Genomic DNA, 22,025 nt, shown 5'->3' on the forward strand with positions numbered 1-22,025 from the left:
TTTTCATTTTTCGTTTCGTTCGCATTGACCAGCGTCTACGGTTTATAGCAGCAATACCGGTGCTACTAATGAATATGCAACAAAGATGTCATTGGAAACAGGTTATGGTTGAAGCCCATTCGCGCGAAATCGAAGTAAAGGCATAACGCATAAACAATTTAAAGTATTGGTATTCCAATAGCACATATAGTCGTTATGAATTGATATCAACAATAAATACAACATTTTGTCCGTTAGTTTGGAGAACTTTTACTTTCAACGAATGTTGTAGCAAGGAAAAATGCTCAAAGACATGATTAACGTGCGTGTAAGATTTAGGTTTATAAAGATTTGCAATGTTAGCATTAAAACGTTTTTCTGGCTACAGTGTAGGGAATTAAAATGCCTATAAATCTTTCTATTCTATAAGACAATAACTAAATTTGTTGAAATATACCCGTTTCCTTATATTAAATAAATATTAATAACAGCGAAAACTCAAGGTGAAGGGTGGAATGGTTTCCGCAATTTTGTTGTGGTTTACTTTTTAATTGTTGATTCAGTTAACTCACACAAAGATTATCTATCATATAACAGTTTGCATCTTCGTGGAGACAGGATTACCGCAAGGTCATTATATAGTCGGGTTTGCGGGAAATAATAAAGATCCTTACGAAGCATAATCTAATTGCGGCCATCAAGTAAAAAACAAAATACTTCGTAGGATGTATGATAATTATCATTTCAAACCAGATTGCGGTTTGCCGCCGACATTTCGTTGGATTGTGTAAATAGATATAGGCGTAAAAGAAACGTAAAAAGGTAAATGTCGTCGAGTAAATCTAAGTACAAAAAAGGATTAAGAGGTTCGTTTTAGTGCAAAGCATAATTTTGAAGCATAATGTGTGAAAAATATAGCCATTTTTAGTTCATATTATAGCTTACGATTGATACGATTTTAGCTTACGAAGATTGATTTAATGACATTTTAAATATCATTTTACAGCTGTCTGACAGAGTAAACTTAAATTTAATTTTTTTTTTTGTAAGATGATAGTTTTGTGCTTCCTACAGCAACCAAAACTATTTTATGATACTTCTTTGTAGAAGCGTTCTACTAAATACACTGATGCCCTTGAGGGGTAAATTTTAACACAACAATTTTATGATACATTTACCATGTAGACAGAGCGTAACCGGAAAGGAAAACATATAAAAATAAATGAAGAGATGTAGCAATAGACCACATGACAGGAGCAGGTTTCGGAAGAAGAGTGCCATAGATACTGTCAATCCAGCTTTTAAAACACTTGAACCGTTATACGATCATCTTGTTTAAACTCCTGGACACACTGCTGTGAAACTGTCCAGATGGTCGAGATTACGTTCAAGCGTATGGGTGTTGTTGCGCTGGATCCGGTGGTTGCCTATAATTGTGTCTCAATGTCTGTCGCGCTGTCCATGTCTAGTGTGGACTGCGAAGGATTGAGTGACAGGATCATCTAGATCATGATTTCATAGTGTCGCACTGCCATACCTCGAAACTGTGACAGAGTGTCAACGATCATCTGCATACAACGCATTTCAACCTCCTAAGCGATCGTACAACAACGATGACGATCACAACAGCGATTGCCACGACGACGACGACGACGACCGAGGCGCGATCAGTCACATTAAGATTGTCAAGCTTGCCGCCAACATCGTCTGTTTGTCCGTATCGTGAGCTAGATTTGGCAAACAAATATCCAACAAATTGCATCTCTATTCCAACAAACAGCATCTGAACGAATCAACGGCTACTCGTATTTAGAGGCAGCCAACGATGCAGAAAACCATCCATAGTGCTATTTTCATCTTATTGTTTTCATGTTTGTTTTAGTACAGTTGCGATCACTTTTTGCTAGCTTGAACATTTTTCATTGGTTCAGTTAAAATAAAACTTTTTAGCTGGCTTACGTGTAAGAAGTAGTAAAGCAGTTTCAGTTAATGAAACTGTAAATAATCTAAACAAATTAATGTCTTAGCTTACTTTTCGAAACATGCAAGTTCATACAAGCATTATGATCATGTTTGATATGATATGATACGGTACTGTTGAGGATCAGTATGTGTTTGTTTCATACGTTGAAATTAAAAAGTTTTTTGTTTGGTTCGATGTACGTTTAATTTGGTTCGCTTGTCAACCGTCGCATGTTTTGAAACTTGTCCGAGTTTCCTTTGAGGGTGCATTCGCGAACGCTTCAGTTACGTCCACCCTTTCCGTTATTTCAGCATTTGGCGCCGTCTCTCTAAAAGCGCTCCCATTTCACATCGCCAGACGGCTACGGTTGAAAAGGTTCCGTAGCGATTGTATAGTCTCAATTTTCATTTTCATTCGTTGTTCTACGAATTTTGTTTATAATTTGCCCTGCCGACAGAGTCTGTCGGAGTGACAAAAGCGTCAGCCAGTCAGGGAGTGAAAGGTTTTATTCCTCACATGCGTAAGACCGATTATATGTGTTTTCTGTTCTTTTGACATGATTATGAACTTTGACTACAAATATGATTTTTTAATAAAAAAGCTGTACTAAAAATAAAAAATTTACTCAGTATGGTGTTTATTTTATATTTTTTAAGGCTCTGTAACTGATGCCAAAATTAATCTACATTTGTCAGATAAAAATTCAATTGATCGCCAGATCCAATCGTCTGCAGAATGTATGCAAGCTGGGATAATATGTATCAAATGTTGTTAGCATCGTACTGTTAAATGTAGTACAAGCAGTTTTATGCATACTCTCTTTGTTTAAAAGGGCGAATATGCTTTTAGCAGCCTGCTCTGAACCTGATGCAGTTGCTTCGATACACTACATTGCTTCGGATAGCATGTGTTAAGTCATACGCCAATGGAATCCTGTGTGTTTCACGCTGGTAAATTTGAATTATTTTATAATTGCATTTTTATCATGCAGCACGAAACAAAAGAAATAAGTTTAAATGCGGGCAGTGCAAAGCCAGAATAACCAGAAAGTCCGTGTGCTGGAACGAAATTCCATTTTTAATTTGAATTTCTTTCGTTACCTAAAGACAGCTGTTTGTATGAACAAAAAAAACAACAACAAAAACGAAAGAATAAATAAACAAAACAAAATAAATTGAAAAACAATAGCACGTACTGACTTTGTACTACAGGGTCTACCATCACGTGTAACTTGATGTAGGAGAATAAAAAAACCAAACCACTACTGATACTGTGAAAAAGGTTAGCATTTTGAAAGACAGGAAATGGTTGTACCCGCAAAAAAAGCCCACAAGTATTTCTTTTCGATAAAGATAGTCATTTGTATTTCTATGTTGTTGTTTGAATATTGCAGAAGTAAAATAGTGAAATAAATTTGATTAAGCCTAGCAATGGAGTAGTTCTATCAAACGGTCCGGTACACTTCATGCTTCATCACAACAGAAACACGCGGTGGGGTTCCGGCCACTTTGAACGAGGAATTACTTTCTGCGTGAGTGCAACGAATAAGCTCGTAAACGATCAAAGAACATATAAACGCATCTGAATGTTCAAAGACACAGCGAAAGAAAAGAGGAAAAAGTACATGTGTACGATATATTTATAAAGAAGAAACGGAATATACCAGACCTTATAATCTGTATGAAAAGTATAACACACGAAACAAAAAATAAATAAAATATAATGTAGAAATGGCTCCCTTTTTCTTCTTTCGCAAATTTACTGCAAATTGCCTACAAATTGGCAGCGCGATTTGAGCTATCTAAAATACTAGCAATGAATATAAATCTGTGAACAAAAGATCAACATTTGAATACAGCGTGTTTAAGGTTTATGTGCTTTGCATTAGTTTAAACGAGCAGTACATTGATTGTAAAATGTGTTGTTTACTATTCGTTCGAAGACTTTTTTTTAATTTAACTATTTTTTTTACTTTTCATTTAATTGTTAAATGAAAATTTTCGTTCATGTGCATGAATGAGTGATGATTATTGCATAATTTTGCCACTCGATTGAAACAGATTATCTATGCATAGCAGTACAACAAACCAAAGTTTCATTATTATTCTTTACGCATTTTCTTGAACTGAGTAGACATGCAATCGTTACAGAGAAGTTAATCAGCGATACGTAACGGAACAAGATTAAATTACAAATTGGTTACAGATAGCAAGGCTCAGGCATAATACATGCTTTTTTGTAGATTCTCTGGTTCGAGTTATAACGCAGATGATTCGCATGCTCTTTGCCCACCTTCGCATTGATGTATAAAAAAAAGATTTATTTTGTTTTTTATTATAATTATGAATAACTGTTACAAAAATGCAAATGGTGTAACAGTTTTGTTGCATGTGTTTGTACAACTTTTGTTTTGAAAATAAAAAGAAACTACAACTAGTCAATTGTTACAATAGAATGGTAAAATATTACCATCGATAAAGCTAAATGTCCTGTTGGATACAACGTCAACAAGACTTTGCTAAGAAATAACTAAGGAAAAGCTAGTCAATTATGACTTATATAAACCATAACAGTTTATTTATAGACATGTAATATTGACAAAAGTTACTAATTCAAATAAGCAGAATTATCCCCACAAAAGATGACGGCCACATTCACACGACAGTTTTCAAACAAAATACTTCACAAAAGTAATACATTGTTAGTAAATATATGAACTTGCTTTGGTGATAATATAGTTAAATTGGGCTTATGGAAAACATCGACTGCAATAGTTTTCCTTAACATGAACAAGTGATTACATGTTATTAGGGAAGTTAATATGCGTTCATAATACGATAATTATAATTATTTTGTTGGTTTACAAACCAAACATTACGATTGAATACGTGTTCCCAAAGCGTGCGCACTCACACAATCTCACAGCGACTACTTCAGGTACTCTCTTGTAATGTGCGTTATTGAAATTTAAACGCAATTTAAAGATGTTGCATTTTTTCTTCATCGTTTCTCCTCATTTGATACATTGTTCTTTTTCCCACTCTGTAGCAACTAGTTGGTCATGTTATCCGTGTGCAAAACATCGTACACGCAACAAAATGCTACATTGTAAACCACCAAGCAAACTACTTCAAGTATCAAAAGCTTCCAAATACCACAAAAGTGCAGAAACGAGCGAACAGGCAGAAATGCAATAATTTTATATTCAACCCTATAATCTTATACTGCCTGATACTGCCCCACAATTAGTTGCATTATTGTTCTTATGCTGCTCTTACAAAGTAGCAAACTGAATATAAAACCGAAGAAATATTGTAATAACGACATTCAATTATACCCGCCCAGCCTCAAATCACACCGGATGCTGTAGAAGATTAGGTATAATACATTGTTACGTGTATCTTTTGAAATTCTGCGAAATGCCTTCTTAAACAACTTGAAGGAACGATGGTAAATAAAAACAATGTTTCTAATCTGTAAGTATTTCACGTAACTAACAAGCCCGTGTAGTACTTTTTTTTAAATACCTGGGAAGAAAAGTACAGAGTATATTAAACATGATAGGTAAATAAATAATTGTACCCAAGGATCACCTTTACCAGCAGATTGCACACTTCACAATGCTGCTTTGTAAGTAAGCAGTGTTCCACATCTAACATTAGTTCATCTTTTTCTGTTCGATTTGTTGTTTGTAATGCTGGAAGTATTTGTTTATGCTAGAAGTGTTTCAATTACGGCTTTTAATAAACATCAGCATTGGCCGGCGATAACTTCCCACTACCGGCTATCGATAATCGCAAAAACAATACAAAACAAATAAACATATCCGAACGAGTACGGAACACAGTTTTGTTTAGAACTGATTTTCGAACAAAAATAAACAAAAACTTCCTTCTGTTGGTACATTGAAAATAAAGGTAGACTGTTGCATTATTTTGATTTATTACATCGCACTGACTTTATTTATTTTCAATGAGTTAGTCATGAAAAGATGTAAATTTTTGTCTAAAACCAGCAGAGTTTTTTTTTCATTACGCTTCATTTTGTACATTAGAACATTTCTTATCCTTACGTTACGGATTTAAATCTAACACGATACGATCAATATTGCTTAATGTCATGCCGAATGAAGAAGAGTAAATTAATTTAAATAATAGTGAATAGTTGAACACTTTCACAATCTTTAACTATCTTTACTCACAACAAATGAAATGAAAATAATTTAAAACATCGCATCGACATTCAATCAATTGCCATTTAGCGATTATTTAAAAGTTTAAAAAAAATCGACAATGATATTACCATGAAAAAATTATGTTTATAGTCACTTGGTACTCGGTAATCTCAAGATTTTGTCAACCATGATGCCACGATGAGTACCGGTCGAAGCTGGTACGTGCTGCTCGACATTTTCAATAATTATTATGTATGCTTTGAGTCGTGTCGTTCCTTTCGTTCGTGAGAATGAATGAAACATCCGTTGGTCATTTAATTCGTATACAACTGGCAAAGTGCGCGGGCATGTTGCCGGTAAAGTTAATTTATTACGTTAATCCAGCAAGTGGTAGTTGCCCCCAAACCCTCCATGACTGGTGCAGGCATGTCCGTTTGAGGTTCGAAGTCTGGCTAGTCGCGGTTTTTCGAACGACACCCAATTGTGAGCGTAAAACACACAATGTGCACTTCCCAGGAACAGCTGTGTGCTCGAGTGTCAACAGCTGGGCTTATATCAGGAATTAATTTAACTACAGAGCACTGACCACCCCAATGTTTGTGAGAGAAGGCCATTGAATTTTCATTGCCATTCTAAAGAATATGTTGTTATATAGATTTTACCGTCTTTTGTTTTATGTATTGTATATGTCTTCTGATCAAATATATTTTTATCTAAACTATTTTGGAACAATTTTTTATTGAATAATGTTTAATTAATTAATTAATTTTTGTCGAAGTTTATAGGACCGTTAGAGCTATTCGCAACACATATCAAAATTAACATGAAGGAACTTATGTGTTCTGAGAAGAAGAATTATTTAGAGTATTTATAGAGAATGAAACTAAAAGTTGTAGTGCGCAAAAGTAGAGCATCAGTCTCATTTGAAAAGTAAATCTTATACATGTTTTGTAACCAAATCAGTGTGAAACTGTGTGATGTTTTCCCCGTTTGTGGATTTCATTTCGTGTTATTTCAAACAGGAAACCAAACAAAACAGGTTTGGTTTTCTCCCAAAAATATTGGCCATTTTCTTATGCTTGTTATTCACTTAGGCCTGCTCGATCGGCTTGAAATTATTTCTCTGTCCTACTTTTTACATTTAACATTGGATGCCTGATATTTTCTAACGATTTTCTCACATTCCAATGTTTTTTTTTGTTTTTTTGCGTGTTTGTCGTATGTTGTTTTTGAATTTTGAGAAGAATTTCCAGATTTGAAGCCGGCTCTGTCGGCTCTTCTTCTTCGTGCCAGAATCTGAGGTTGCGGATTGTCGCTGGCGTTTTGAATTCCAGCGGTTGTAGCAGTAAACCATTTTTGTTATAAAGAACTATGGTTAAAGCGCAGGTTCAACCAGCTAACGTATTCGGGGGAAATAGGGAGACGGCGAAACAAAACACCCGACAGTAACGTGTAGACAGAGTAGCAAACTACGAAGAAAAAACACCTTTCGTGGTTTGCCTCGCTAGCGTCTAAAGTGAGACAAGGAATTTATTTCATTTGGCTTCAGTGTTCTAAGTCGGCCAACTGAAACCAAAATTAGCGCTGATATTGGAGTGTGATCAGAATTGTTAGCTATATTTTTAGACAATTACACACTTTACAAAATCCATGTGCAAGTTTGTTTTTGATAAACAGTATAAATATTTGTGCAACAAAAACAAAATTCATTCGTTCACAGCATATTCAAAAGTTTAGAAAAACTTTCTATATAAGCAGAATGGTAATTATTGTAAGAAGGTTTTTTTTGTTCTCCACGTTCAGCAAATCTTACAAATTAGCAGATAACTAATGTAAAAAAATCGATACAGGATATCCTTTTCAGTTTGTCCAAGTCTTTCGCTTCGCCCATTGTTCGAACGGGGGATAGTGTGACGCAGTGAGAAATACGGCTAATAATTTATTGCTATGTTTATTTACTTTTAATTTGCACCAACTCGGTGTGATCGGGGTATTCCTATCGGTCCTTTAACGATCCATTACAAGACATTGAAGAAAGCAACGGCATAAAATGCTGTTACGTTCCTATTATTACTGAGCGCGTACAACCATAAGGAAGGGATAACAAGAAATCAATTTGTAGTTTTACGTGGTGGTACAAGGTGATTTTTTTTTCTTCAATTTGTTCTTCGTTTTACCGATCGTTTAAGCATTATGGGAAACGAGCATATCGAGCTGACCCTGCTTTAAATCTAGGTAAATGAAAATTGATTTCTGAAAGCGATGAAGATTAAGTTCACTGTTTCCCAATTTTTTTACATTTTGTTCTTCATTAACAGTTGACAATTTTTCTATCATTGGAAAATGTTAAATACCTTTGCTTAGGCTCAAGATTGTTCTTCTTGAATGAAACTCAAATCGACGAATGGATTTACGTTTGAGAGATCACGTTATACAGCAGATGCTAACGATAGCGTATGCGTTTGATCAACCATTTCTTGACGATGAGCTGCTTTGGGTTACCGACCGTGTTGTCGGTAAAGAAGGAGAAGATCATTTCTTGATACACCAACACTATTCGCTAACAAGGGTAGCATCGGTAGCATTGTGTCACTGTGAACTATCATTCTTAAAATCACATCTGTAACCTCGCGATCATGGCGTTGTCGTTTGCATAACCAAGCTATCACCAAGGAACACATATGCACAGCGCGCACATGTCGTGCGCGTCGGAATGATTTCTAGAAACGCTCACTGATCACTAAATTCTGATCATACACTTTACATACTTTACTACCACGTAACGATCAACAGAGGCAATATATTTTTTCATGATTCACTGAAATTTGATACACAATTTGTCACGCTTTGAACTTTCGCGATCACATCAAACGGCAGCTTCTTTCCGTATTCACTTTTGCTTTCCTTTTCTCGTTCCGCAAAAAAACGAGAAATAATGACACTTGCAAAGAACGACGGTAACTGATATGCTAACGAAGGTCGAGATTAGCGACAATTTGCGTGACAACTTTTTCACAGTAAGGAAGGACTGACCACCTATCAAACTACTCTCCTTTCGTACACTGAAGCTACATGCGTGCTTCCATTAACCGGACGATCATTGACCAAAACATTAGAATTATTATTACTATTTTACACACTTGCGGTCGCGCGGCACATTTCAAAAGGGCACCGTAATAATATCACCATTGGGCATACTTTTAGACGGATACGTTCAGATGATGAAAACCATGCTGTTGTTGTCGTTATGGCATTTTGTGTCGTAGCACCAGCGTGCGGTTTACGCATTTGTACACCTTCGAATCGTGACACAGGTTTTGCAATCCGGCGTTTTCCGATTGCGAACGTGCGCGGTCCGGGTGTCGCGAATTCCACTCACTTTATTCAAACACCAAAACCATGCGCGTTCGAGACATGCCGAGTGTATGTCTTATTTACTCGAACGACATGCAAATACTAAGCCTCCCTAATGGTAATCTCGCGTAAAAACACTCCTCGAGCCATTTGTTGCTGGTGCAACCGGCGTCGTTACGCTAATGGGAGAACGAACATGCATCGAACTCGGGAGAGCAAAAACAGTACTTGCTTTTGAAGCGAACCCCTCGCGACTGTGTTCGAAATATGCAACTACTACCACACCAACAGTAGTCAATCCATCTGGCGTCCTTGCGATGGGAACGTTCGTGGCGAGACGCGTGCTTTACTTTACGTTACAACTACGCTTCGGTTTACCAAAAACCCATTGCCGTTGTATGGCAAAAATGCAGTGAGCGCGTCTGCGGAGAGCGTTTCAATTGACGATGAATGAAATTTTCGAACCCTCCTCGCGCGGGATGCAGTTTTGCAGATGTGCTGAACTCATGCTGCTCTCCGTATCGCTCGTTTCCTTTTCAATCTCTTCGACCATTTACATGTGCGTCGTCTATATTCTCGAAAATGGTGTCTACCCAACCAAGAGAGCGTATCGCATACGGGCAATGTGTACAGACAAAATGAGCAGATGTTTGATTTATCTGAGAGTGAACACGCTATTCAGGGAATATACAACAAGTGAGTGACTCGAGCGGCAGCACCAATAGGCCCCTGCGAACGCCGAGCCAGTTCTACTGTCGTTACTGTACTATGAATTATGGAATTGAGTGCTCACGAACCTGGTATCGTTTCAAAATCATTCGAAATTAATGAAATAGTTTTTAACTTTATTTCTCGCCTAACACACCATTAATTTCATTAATATGGAAGGGTTATCGTAATGGTTGCTCGAATGCTGTAAGACCATACAAATAACATGCACGATCTAACAACACTCACAAACAGTAAAAATTACTACATTTTTATAGTAAAAAATGTGTTTTGCGTTGCGTTAAATCAGCTCGCATAACGGATGTAGACGGAACTGCGCGAATGATGTATGGATGTAAACAGGCCATATTTTATTTTTGTGCAAATTGAGAACTACTGCTCTCACCAACGGTTGCTCACGATTCGGCAAAGCCGGCGCCATTACTTTGAGCGTCTAGAACTCATTTTTACACTTTGTGTAGATTTGAGCAAGAGCGAACAAGCACAATAAATAACACCAACAGTGAAGAGGGAACAAGAGAAAGAAACTTTTACATAGGGATGAAGCACTAAGTTTCTAAGCGGCAGAGTAAATAATCCAATGAATCCATTTGCACCAGAGAGCGTTCTGGCGGCTTGACGAGAATGAGAGAATTGCGCGAACAGAAACTCGAATGATGTGCGCTATTGACGCGTGTATAGTAAGATTTATGCTTTGTTTATGTACAGGATCATCATAGTTGGGCATTGGGTGGGAAAAGGACGAAGCTAGTTCGACCAGTTTGAGGTGAAAAGGAGAATTGCACGAGTAAAGTTTTATACTGATGTGTTACAGCCGTGAGTTGAAGCGAAATATAGCAAACTTCCATTATCTCCCACGTTAGCAATCATGCTACGATTTGAGAATCGAACTTTTGTCATATATGGTGAAACTATTGGTCTTCATGTTGACCATAGCTTAAGCTAATGACAACCGCAAAGTAAAGGCAAACGTAGAGCACACGCTCAAAACTTTGGTACACGCCACACAGGTTGTTTGATAGACAACTATCGCCAAAACGAATGCCACACCAGAACTTACACCGATGCAGATACATCATCTTTTCATGTATACATTTCAACGGCACTCCCCCTTTCTGTGGTAGCCCTTGGATGAATCTGTTGTTTTTTGTTCTCGCTGCATCGCATGGCGTAGGTATGTATTTTGCAACGCGTTCAATACTTTTCTGTGCATTTTTGTGCCGTGTTTCATTCTTCCTTGCTGTTCGCGTAGTAGATAAAAAAATAAAACACGTTCAGTTGAGTCATTTTCTCCCGTTATTATACACTACAAGTACAAATCTTTCTGATTTACAAAAAAATTAAATAATGAACCACACTATGCATGTAATAATATTTTCTTCAGGTAATATTTGTTTTAACTTCCTTTGCCTAATAGAATTCGGAACATCTTTATTGATGCAGCAAGGTCAAGGGACAAGGAAATATTTTCTTACAAGACCTCCTACCGCTTAAGGGAAGCTCTTGCCTGCGTTCTATGATCTAAGGTTATGAAATTATTTTGTTACCTTGAACATTGCCGACACAGCGGTGCTGTACAAAACTAAAAAAATCGTTTAGATTTTCGAAATTTTCTCTTGTACGACCTTCTACCTCAAAAATAGCATTGTAGAATGGTGAAAAATTAAAAATAATACGACGCTTCAAGTAAACTCGATCTTCACGCAGCCACTGTCCTCACCTGGAACAAAAAGAAGAGAGAGAGAGAACAAGAGATAGAGGGCGTGAAAAACTATCCATAAGATATGAAAGGTGATGGTCTAATGTTGACAACGGGATTGGGATATCTTTATGAGTTAAAAAAAAGGAAGAAAAATTTGTCAGCAGCAAAAACATGACTGCTTTCTCTAGTGGTACTGGTTTGCAATAACTACGAATCACTAGCTGTTTTACTTAGCTCAAACGCTTTAACACTAATACTTGAGGCTAATGTAAATGAATATTACAACGCATAAATCATTTCTGTACAACTTTTTCCTCATCTGAATGTCCCCGAAATGCCATGGCTATGTTTACCCACACGCTGCTGAGATGACTCCATCAGAGCACCATTGTCGCTTTGGTAAAACGGTACAATTTAATTTATTGTTATCATAATCGTATCGCTTCGTGTATGTTTCACGTATAATCCGGAACGTAGCCGGGATTCGGAATGTAGGGTGCAGTGAATAAATGACGCGAAATCATCGATTGTGTTTTTCCTCTATTGGCCGGACCTGCAGCTAGCGTCCGGTGTAGGAGCGGAGTCCGGTCCGGTGGCCGTCAACACTTCAAAATGTGAGGGAAAATTGAAAACATGAAACTGCTCAAGTGAGAGCAGTGCAAATGCGTTTGATTTGGGTTAGTATAGTTTTTGTCACCGTGCTGTACAATTCGCTGATCTAGCAAGCAATTTCCACCAACGTCATCGAATATCGTCACATGAATAAATTATTTTATTTGCGAGACCCTGCGAACCGATAGCGGATTGAGAGTTGGAATGAGCCCGAGGCCATCAGCTATGATTGGTGATATGCGGATGTTCGGAGTCGCGTGTGAAAAAAAGAGCTACGAATATGGTGGACATACATACGACATGCCATTTTCTGTATTCGCAGCTGTGTAGACCGGTGAGAAGCAAAAGAGTCATCTAGTGATTTATTGTTCGACTTTCGTCGCATCGGTTTCCGTACATTTATTCGTGCCGAAGAGTGCTGCCTCACTTTTGGTGAGCTGATGATAGCGGTGCAATGTTCATATTTTGGAATGGAAAATAACAATAAGTTGTCTTTGCGCGTACAAACCTGGTCAGTTTGGGTTTCAGTGACAGAAATGGTAAATCTGGTAAGCGAAAAAGTTATTTTCATGTAAATAATCGAAACACGGTTATGTTTAGTATTTCAGTTATTGCGTTGTTATCATACTGGTTTCTGTTTATTGTGTTTTAATTGAAATATAAACATACCTAAAGAAGCATAACGTACTATTGGTACTTGAAAAGACATTATCGAGCATAAAATTTCGATTCATGTAAGATTTGCACAACAGTTTCGTCAATGATAGAACGTTGTCAATTTAACGTAGATAGAGTGTCTATATTTTGTTTTTAAATGTCTATTCATAATGTTTATCAATATGTAGCGAGATCATCTCGTACCTGAATAGTCGTCATTGCATTCGATTCTTTTAGCCATATCTGTTATACATTAACGATGGTAAGCTACAGCAGTTTCCCATTGTTGATCCTGCCTTTTCAATAACGTCCGAAAATTTCAGAATCGAATTTATCATTGATCGAAATGGTCGCCCATCATCATTCCAGAAGGTAAGTGTGGGGCTCTTGATGGCAACTATATAATTTGTAATATTTTATCAAAATTATACGCTGCTAGGTGTGCGGGTATAGCTGTCAGTCTTTCGTGCGCTCTCTAAGCTGGAATGCTTGCGGTCCGCGGTAAGCTGGATCAAGGTTCAGAAAGGCTTTGCTAAGGCATTAATCGATCGATTGATCCCTGTACGCGGTTCCCGTTCACGACCAAGATAAATCGAGGTTGGCACGGAAAAAGTGTTGCCCTTTGCTTTTCTTAGTGGTTTTATTTTCCCATTTGCTGTTTTTTTAAGCCACTCCGCTAACTTCGTCCTAGGAAAGTGGTCAAGCCAAAATAACAGCGGTTTGCTACAGGGGGCTATCTCGTCATGGGAACATGATCAGCGAACGTTGCAATGAAACTGCAGCGCTGTTGAACACTACATAAGGTGAGTCCAAGGTTTGAACCTATTACTTACAACAATGTGTATATGTTTCACTCGTCTCACAAACGTCTGCAATCATTAATAGCTCTACAAAGAAACAATAAATCAATAAGGTTGAACGTTTTTATTACATTATAATTATTGGCCGACGGCGAGGCCAGTTATTTTCTGTACGGTGTGCCATGTTTCCGTTCCGTTGCTGCTCGAGGCTATAAGAAATGTTAGTATTGGATATAGTTGGGCTCATCTGTCCAGACCTGAGTATTTCTTTGCTTTTTCTTATGTTGTTGCTAGAAGTGTGTTATGTTTTACCATATTCGTTCAAGAGCTTACGATAAAATTACTGCATAAGATTTGTTTTAATATATACCAGTATATGACAAATTAAATAATTTTTTACATAAAAACGCAAAAACATAAAAACAGCAAAAACGAATCTTTCCACGCTTTGGTACGCATGTATTTACGAACAAACAAACGATACTATAATTTCGAAGAAATTCAATCCTCTGATTTCAACTATAATATTTCCCTATGAAATATCCTGTGTTTCCATCCGTAAGCGATCTAGGTCTCGGGTTTTGGTTATATGGTGGGTTCTTTTGGTTCCTTTCGTCTGTTTGCAAAGTAGACTACAGTCGTATACAGCGCGTAAGCAACTGTATGTCCAGCTGTGCGTATCTTGCTTTTACGCATTTATCGTTGTCTCTGTAGAATCGATTCTCTCTCCCTATTTCTAAAACTGATGGAAAAGCGATGGATGCGATACAACCTCAAAAAAGTGAAAGGCGGATGATGCCGAAGGAGGGCCCGAAAAGCAGTGAGGTCATCTGCTCACTTTCCCTCGAGGAAAAAGGGACAGATCAGCCAAGTTTTTGAGATCAGGCAATATTATAAGGAACGTACTAGCCGCCGTGGGTTGGCAAGTGCGTTACGAGCGAAGAAAAGTTTTTCCCTCTAGCGTCGAGTTTCACTCTGGCAGAAAACCATTTCACGCCGTTCTAAGTAGAGAAGGAAGCCAATTATGTTGTGCGGCAGAAGCATCAGGGGTGCATCATGGAAGCGATGGGTGGATTCTGCAATCAGAGGCCCGCAGAAAGACTCAGGAGAAAAGAACATCAATCAATCACGAATTGACAGTTAGGTTACCTCCTCATTTCGTTTTTCCCAACTACCCAGGACCGTGGCAAACATGTCGTTTTTTGCTTTCCCAAATGCCGCCATTGTCACGGTACGTAACGCCATTGCTTCGATTGAATGGCTGACGATGAGTAAAACGTTCCTTAAAGCAATACTTTACTTTCAAAATGCACCATTTTTATTTGCCAGCCTAGAAGACGGAACCACCAATCACTTAGTGCAAATTAATTTGAGTGGATTTTTTTTGTGTTCGATTGTCCCCAACTTGGATAAAGAGTCTTGAGTAAGACATTTTACGCTAATTAAATTTAGACTGCAAATGATAAAATACTTTAATACATCATCCCAAAACGGGTGAAACGATTTCAAAATATTGATGAAAATTCGTTGCAACTATATGCATCGTGCAGCTTGCAGAAAGATGATCAAATTCGTGATTGAAGCAATTTGGTGTAAAGGACAATATCAGTCCATCAGTGATATACAAAGCGTAGGGTTTTTTTTTGCTGATAAGCAACGTGCAACAGAAATTTGCGTCCTCGACCTAAATAATGTGAGTAATTGAAATGATTCCATGACTTCTTTTGAATTTGTAACAATCTCATGCTATCTCATGCAGAAGGGCAAGTATGAAAATATAAAGATGCAGCATAGTTCAATAAAACGGTTTTTTCTGATCTGGGTTACCAATAATGTCACAAAACGATGCAATCATCTACCATGGGTAATTTATCGTGGAAAAATTGACAAGTAAGTTCCTAGCAGCAAAGAGTGAACCATTGAACAAGAGTAGTTATACGGTTAGCCAGTAATTTGCGGGAATGCTTAAAAATAGTTTTATGTTTTTTTTGCATGGTTTGCCGTAACGCGGCTACAGCGGCACAAATAATCGATTTTGAACAATGTGAACGGTTTAGCATTGTCGTATCGAATTCTATCGGCTCTAGAAGTAATGACTAATTTACACAGTTGGTTACTGTTCGTGAATTCACGCATAGTGGCAGCGCAGTGATGGCACCTATTGAAACCTATTGATATGAAAAAAGGCACCTATTGCAAACAGGACCATAGTTTAGTGTAACGCTTTTCCATTCCATTTGATCTATGGCCAAAGGCTTTGAAGCGAGTTTATAGATTTCGGCAGGTTTACCCTACGAAATCTATAACGCCAATCAGCATGGTCGTTTATTATTCGGTAAAGGCACCGCTCGTCAAGATGCAGCACGGTCAAAATCCATAGTAGAAATGCACTGTAGGGTGACCTCGATTCACCTTAGTCCGTGCCCGATGCGTGTGTATCGTCACCATCAACCTATTGTTTCCTTGCGCCATGTGCACGGTAACGGTCCGCGTACACAGTCTGCGTTTTATTTGACGCACGCAAGCCACGATTACACTGGCAATGGCGGCGCTCTTTTGTCAATAAATATCTTTGAACAATGCCGAAAAGACTACGCGATGTAGGGGATATTTTATAGAAACGCTGTTTGTGAATGACGACGATACAAACGATGGCTGTGAGCGAATCTGGATCTGTTCAACACGATGGTTGTAGATTGATCTAAACTCCCATGTATTATGTCCCATGGCGGGCAAAAACGATAGCTTAGCAATGACTGCCAGCGAGGCAGAATGTGGCACGTTTATCTATGACGGTTTTAGTCTCTCGGTTGGGAGACTGATTCTGTCTGGTCGAATGCCGAGGCGCAATGCCGAGGAGTGAAATAGATAGAAGAGAACCCTCATTGGCAGGACTCATTGGCAGGACAAAGCGTGGTCTCGTGTGGAAATTGAATTTCAATTCAATTTCATTGATGACATCAATCCCTTCTGCTTCGTTCTGCTTCCTCTGCCATCTTGCTGGAATGTTGGTCTATGGTGTAAATAAATTGAATTGTGGTGTGAAATGCGAGATGCTGTACGCAGTGTGGAACTCAAGGAACCCAAGGAACGTACAGAGAAATCAACATCAACAGTAGCATCACAAACCTGAGTCGAAATATCCCAGCTTTACACAACTTATTTGATTATTCATGGCATATACAAGTAGCAAGCGAAAAAGTTGATGAAAAAAACACAACAAACATTTGAAAAGGATTTTAAATAAGGGAAAACAATGATTTTTGATGCGAATGAACAGGAAGGTATGGTTTTGATCCAATTCTCAATTTTACAGATGAAGTTATCCGTCAGTTGCAACACCATAATATGTTTCATTTGCTAAGCAAAAAGTGTGTACAAAAAATAAAGTTTGCACTTTAAATTGTATTTAAAATGTTGATAGTTTATCTTCTTCGTAATAGACAACATAGACAAAACGAAAGTATTACGACCAAATAGCAAACAGTGGAATATGTTCTCACCTTGGTAGTTATTCACCTCGAGCTCATATTGATATCCGGGTTCTTTAGGGTGAGAAATATTAAGTGAAAAGTACACTAAATAAAAATGTTTCACAAAAACACATCAGACACCCCCCGCGCGGGAAGTCTCCGACAGCGCAGTACAGGGGCATGCTATTACCTCAAAACTTCTGCCGGAAGGCAACTTCAACCAATGAGCGCATTTTGCCGTGGAGTAAGAGTTCGATGATAGTCTGCTCTGTTGGAAACAACCGGCAGGAATTACGTTACGGTTGGAGCTATGCGAACCTACAGCAACACCAAATGCAGCTGACACATCGACGGGCCGGCTAGCAAATATCATACCCAGTAGTTTCCTTTCTGTCAGGAAAGCACAACCAGCGTCATGGAACAAACATGGAAAAAAGGAAAGGTTTCCTATTTTTTTTTGTTACACAAAATCGCTTGTCCGATAAGGCAACCGATATCAGAGTTGCGTGATGTACCTTGTGCTATGTATGTGTTGTTTTTCAGTTATTTCTCCTATTAGCCTGTATACTACGGTTCTTGTTTCGTTGGAATCGAAAAATATAAAGGGGTGTATATTTCCTGGGATTGAACGGGGTTTTTTTTGTGTTGGTTTTGTTTGTTAGAACATTTTTGGCCCTTTTTCTTGATCAGCCATTTCTCTCGCTCACTTCTTTGTTCTGTTATGTGGCAGAATATTCGCTCAGTGGGGGATTGGCTATCCGTCGCGTTTCCCGCCAACTACATTTCACGAATTTGGATCGATTCTCTTTCACACCATGGTCCCGAAACCTAATCAGCAGACCATAACGGCATATCTAAACACGTAAGCCAAACCGAACCAGTAACCAAAGAGACGCAACATACAGAGCTACAGACAAAAAAAAAATTGCCCAAAGCTAGCCCTACAGAATAAGCATAATAATTCAAAACGACAGTCAAAGATGAAACAACATGCGAATTCAATAGCGCACACGAGAGGCCCGAAATCAGCACAGCACGCACAACATCGCTTCGCGGATAAGGTAAGCGACTAGCAAAATTTCACATGATCCTAACGCTTGTCGACGAACGGAGAATTCGTCGGTTTGTCTGGTTGGTTTTTTTGTGCTCATTCTACTATCCCTTTTCCTACCACAAGCTTACCCCAAAATACACTCACACAATCCATACTCACTAAATGCGAAAACCAGAAATGTTTCCTTTCTGCATCGGTGGTCGTAATGCCAATTTCTGACCAAGCCCCAGCTGTACGCTCTTAACCTATGATCATCAACGAAAGGCACCGTACAGGCAACACCAACCGTTGGTCGGTTGAGTTTGTGCAGCTCAAAATTCGTAAATTCTATGAGTTTAGCCACATTGGGGCTATTTAGCTGGCAGAGCCCTAATGTGGAAAATAAATAAGAGGGTAATCGAGGAACGGTGGTTAAATGGGGAGCGGCAATCGCGCCATCACGAAACCATGCTTAAAAGAGTGCACAGGAAACGTCCCAAGAGTGCATTGTTTGGCCGTATAAAAAGCGCTCTGCGGGAACCAGACCAGCTCAGTTAGGCCACAGCGGGATGATCATTCTGATCGAGATCTTGCTGGACCACTGTTGTTGAACGGTGGAAGGGTGTGCAGTCGGTACCGGAAATACGGCAGATCCGGCCGTTGACACCAGAGGACTCTTTCCGGTTCGGTGATTCGCGCATGAATGTCGTACCCTATCTTCCTTGAACGCCTTTTACCCTTGCCAAAGGTGGATTCAATGATTATTACGATGTAAATGTTTTCGTCGCCGGTCCGGCTATCTCGATGCGTTTACACATTGCAAGTAAATAATTTTCACCCGGAAGGATGTAGGAATACATGAATCATATCATTCGTGTAAGGAAAAGACAATGAGATGTCACAGAGCCTTTCCTCAACCGGACATTTCCGCACTGCATGATACACTGATGAAAATGTGATAGAAGATTACACCTTCCCGGAGGAATTGGATTATCTACACTTCATTGTTGAAGGTACGACGAGCGCCACCTTTTAAACGAACGAAACGCGGATCAATGGAACGCTGGTGGTGGTGGATCGGTAGTGTCATCCATCTTGTAACTTACTGCTACAGATCATATTCGGAATTAGAGGATACCTTATTAATTGATTGCAAGTGAAAGAATGACGACTATGTAAATGGTACATACAAAATACAAACGAAACAAAACAAAAAATCAGATCATGCGTCAGGAAAATGGTTCCCATTTCCACTGAACAATAACTCATATCCGTATTGTTCTGTTGTTTGAAAGCAGTGGAATGTGGAAGGATTCAGATGGCTTTACAATGCACTACTATATGTACAGTCATTGCAAGGTTCAGCAACGAGAAAGAGGTTGTCAGGTGCGCGTCAACAAACTGTTGGTGATGGAATTGATTTATGGCTCTCCTCAGTCCAGTGCGCCTCGCGTTACATACGTTCCAAAACTAAGTGCATAGTGCGACAACAGTAGAGCAGCTTTGTACGTACGTATCAGTATGTCTGCTATATATTTCAATATAAAAGCTTTTATGCAATTGCAACCCACAATCAAATAGAAATACCTACTGATGGTGTACAGCGCAGTAACGCAGGCTAGGTATGATTCTTTTCGCTCAAAGTAATTCCATATTTTGTTGAAATATTCAAGCTTCTTAAAAAAACTGAAATAAACATCTGCTACTAAATACCGTAGCATATAAATGGTTAACACAATTTTTAAAATTGCACAATTTTTTGTACGCGTTAGTGAACTAATCATTACAAAAAAACAACCACTAAAATTTACCAAAGAAAGAAGCCGTGCCGTTTTATGCAGATATTTGAATCAATTCACAATGATGGTCAGCCAAGATTTTTGAAACTCAGCATATCAAGGTTTTTGCTTAATTCTTTATGGACTGTTCTTTATGTATAACATATCTTATTCCCGGACAAGAACAAAGGCCAAGGTTAGACTGTGAAAATTGTAACAATCGCAGGACGTGGTGAGGACTCCGCCAAAGCATAAACGAAAAGCTCGAAGATGATATGTCTCCTTCGGGCTGGTTGTTGCTGTTGTTTCCTTTGTAGCGTTCGCTCCCGAACAGCCTGGTTTGATCTGACTCGTCGTAGAGGTTTCTTCCTGTGAATTGCGTCTGTCTTCCAGCCTCACCATTTGCACCTTCCTCCTTTCCATTCGCGCACGCTCCCTAATGTCTAGCAAGAGGAGAGTCATAAATTATGTTCATGTCAAAAATTTCCTTCGGACACAAAAAACCTTCCCATTTGGCTACAGTGTGGCGAGGAAGGGCTGCTTGGTTTGAAAATACCATCAAAAAGAAGATCCGTGCGTGGATGTATTAGAGTGGGTAGATAGTTGTGTGGTATTGAGAATGGCTGAAGGATTCGTCATTGGAAGTCTATGCAAAAAGGCATCACTCAACAGTTTTTTTTTAAATTAATTCGTTACTTAGCTGTAAGTTTCATAACTGTATGTTCTTGTACGTAACGCAAAGAACAAAGAAATGGCATTGCCGTTTATATTGTATCGTGTTCGGAAATGAAGCTCATAGTTATGTTTTGTCAATTTTACACCAACTATTTATAAACAAATTATTTAATAACCTTGATTATGTTGAATGTATCTCTCCATACGGAAAGTGGGATTTTAGTAGTACTGTAGAATTAATATCATTGCATAATAAAACATTGGAATTGCTCAAACACGTATCGTTATACATTAAAATCCCTCTGACACACGTCGGCCATACATTCGGGCCATATACTCAGTTCCCATGCTACTGAGTATATTCAACTTACAACTCACTCACACGCTACTGAGCAACTATGCCCGAAATAGTCAATAACGCTTGAAACGTGAAAAAAGAAACGTTAACCGAGTAAGACGACTACAATGTTTTAAATAAGGATAAGAAGGTTTTTCTGTTGATTGTAACAACTTACATACCATCCATTTCCTACGTCAACCTAGGAAAATTTTGATGGAAAACGAAGATATCATTTGCGAAAAAAACAATGCTGAAACGTTTGTCATTTATATCCCATAGCCCTTTTCTGGTTTTATGTTTGATTCTTCAATTTCCTTTATACATCATTACGTCTTAGTACGAAAGTAAAACATGAGCACATGTATGTATGGTATGAGCACATGTAGTTTAAATGATGATGCACGATCTATTTTAAAATTTAGAACAACACTCATTTTATTAGATTTGACCAAAAAGGTTAATTTTTAAAAAGAGTCTGGATATAAGATTAACATAGCCATGGTGCTGATTAGACAGGCTTCAAAACAGAGGATATTTGTTTTACTGACTTGTTTGAAGTCGGAAACGGAAATAATGTTGAAGTATTTTTCTACGATTATCACTTCTTATATTCGTTTGAGTTTTTCGCGATATAAATAAAAAAAACGCAAAATAAAAAAAATATTACCCACTCCAATAAATATGCTGAGAAATAGATTTTTATCAAAATAATAATAAACAAGTATTTGTAACCATATTACAGCAAACCAATGTTTG

General features: G+C 38.2%; 1 protein-coding gene across 6 annotated transcripts in view; it reads right to left on the minus strand.

Annotated features, from left to right (window-relative positions):
• The window catches only part of LOC125762558 (homeotic protein antennapedia), a 75,692-nt gene that overhangs the window by 22,321 nt on the left and 31,346 nt on the right, over window positions 1–22,025 (minus strand). The window contains exon 1 of one of the 6 annotated variants that reach the window (XM_049424765.1): window positions 8,471–11,647. The exons of the other annotated variants lie outside the window; for them this stretch is intronic. The gene's annotated coding sequence lies outside the window, so the exon portion shown is untranslated. Of the gene's footprint in view, window positions 1–8,470; window positions 11,648–22,025 lie in introns of those variants that run through there. 6 annotated transcript variants of the gene reach the window in all.

The sequence above is a fragment of the Anopheles funestus genome, chromosome 2RL (genome assembly GCF_943734845.2).
Source record: "Anopheles funestus chromosome 2RL, idAnoFuneDA-416_04, whole genome shotgun sequence".
In the NCBI taxonomy this organism is placed as follows: Eukaryota; Metazoa; Arthropoda; class Insecta; order Diptera; family Culicidae; genus Anopheles; species Anopheles funestus.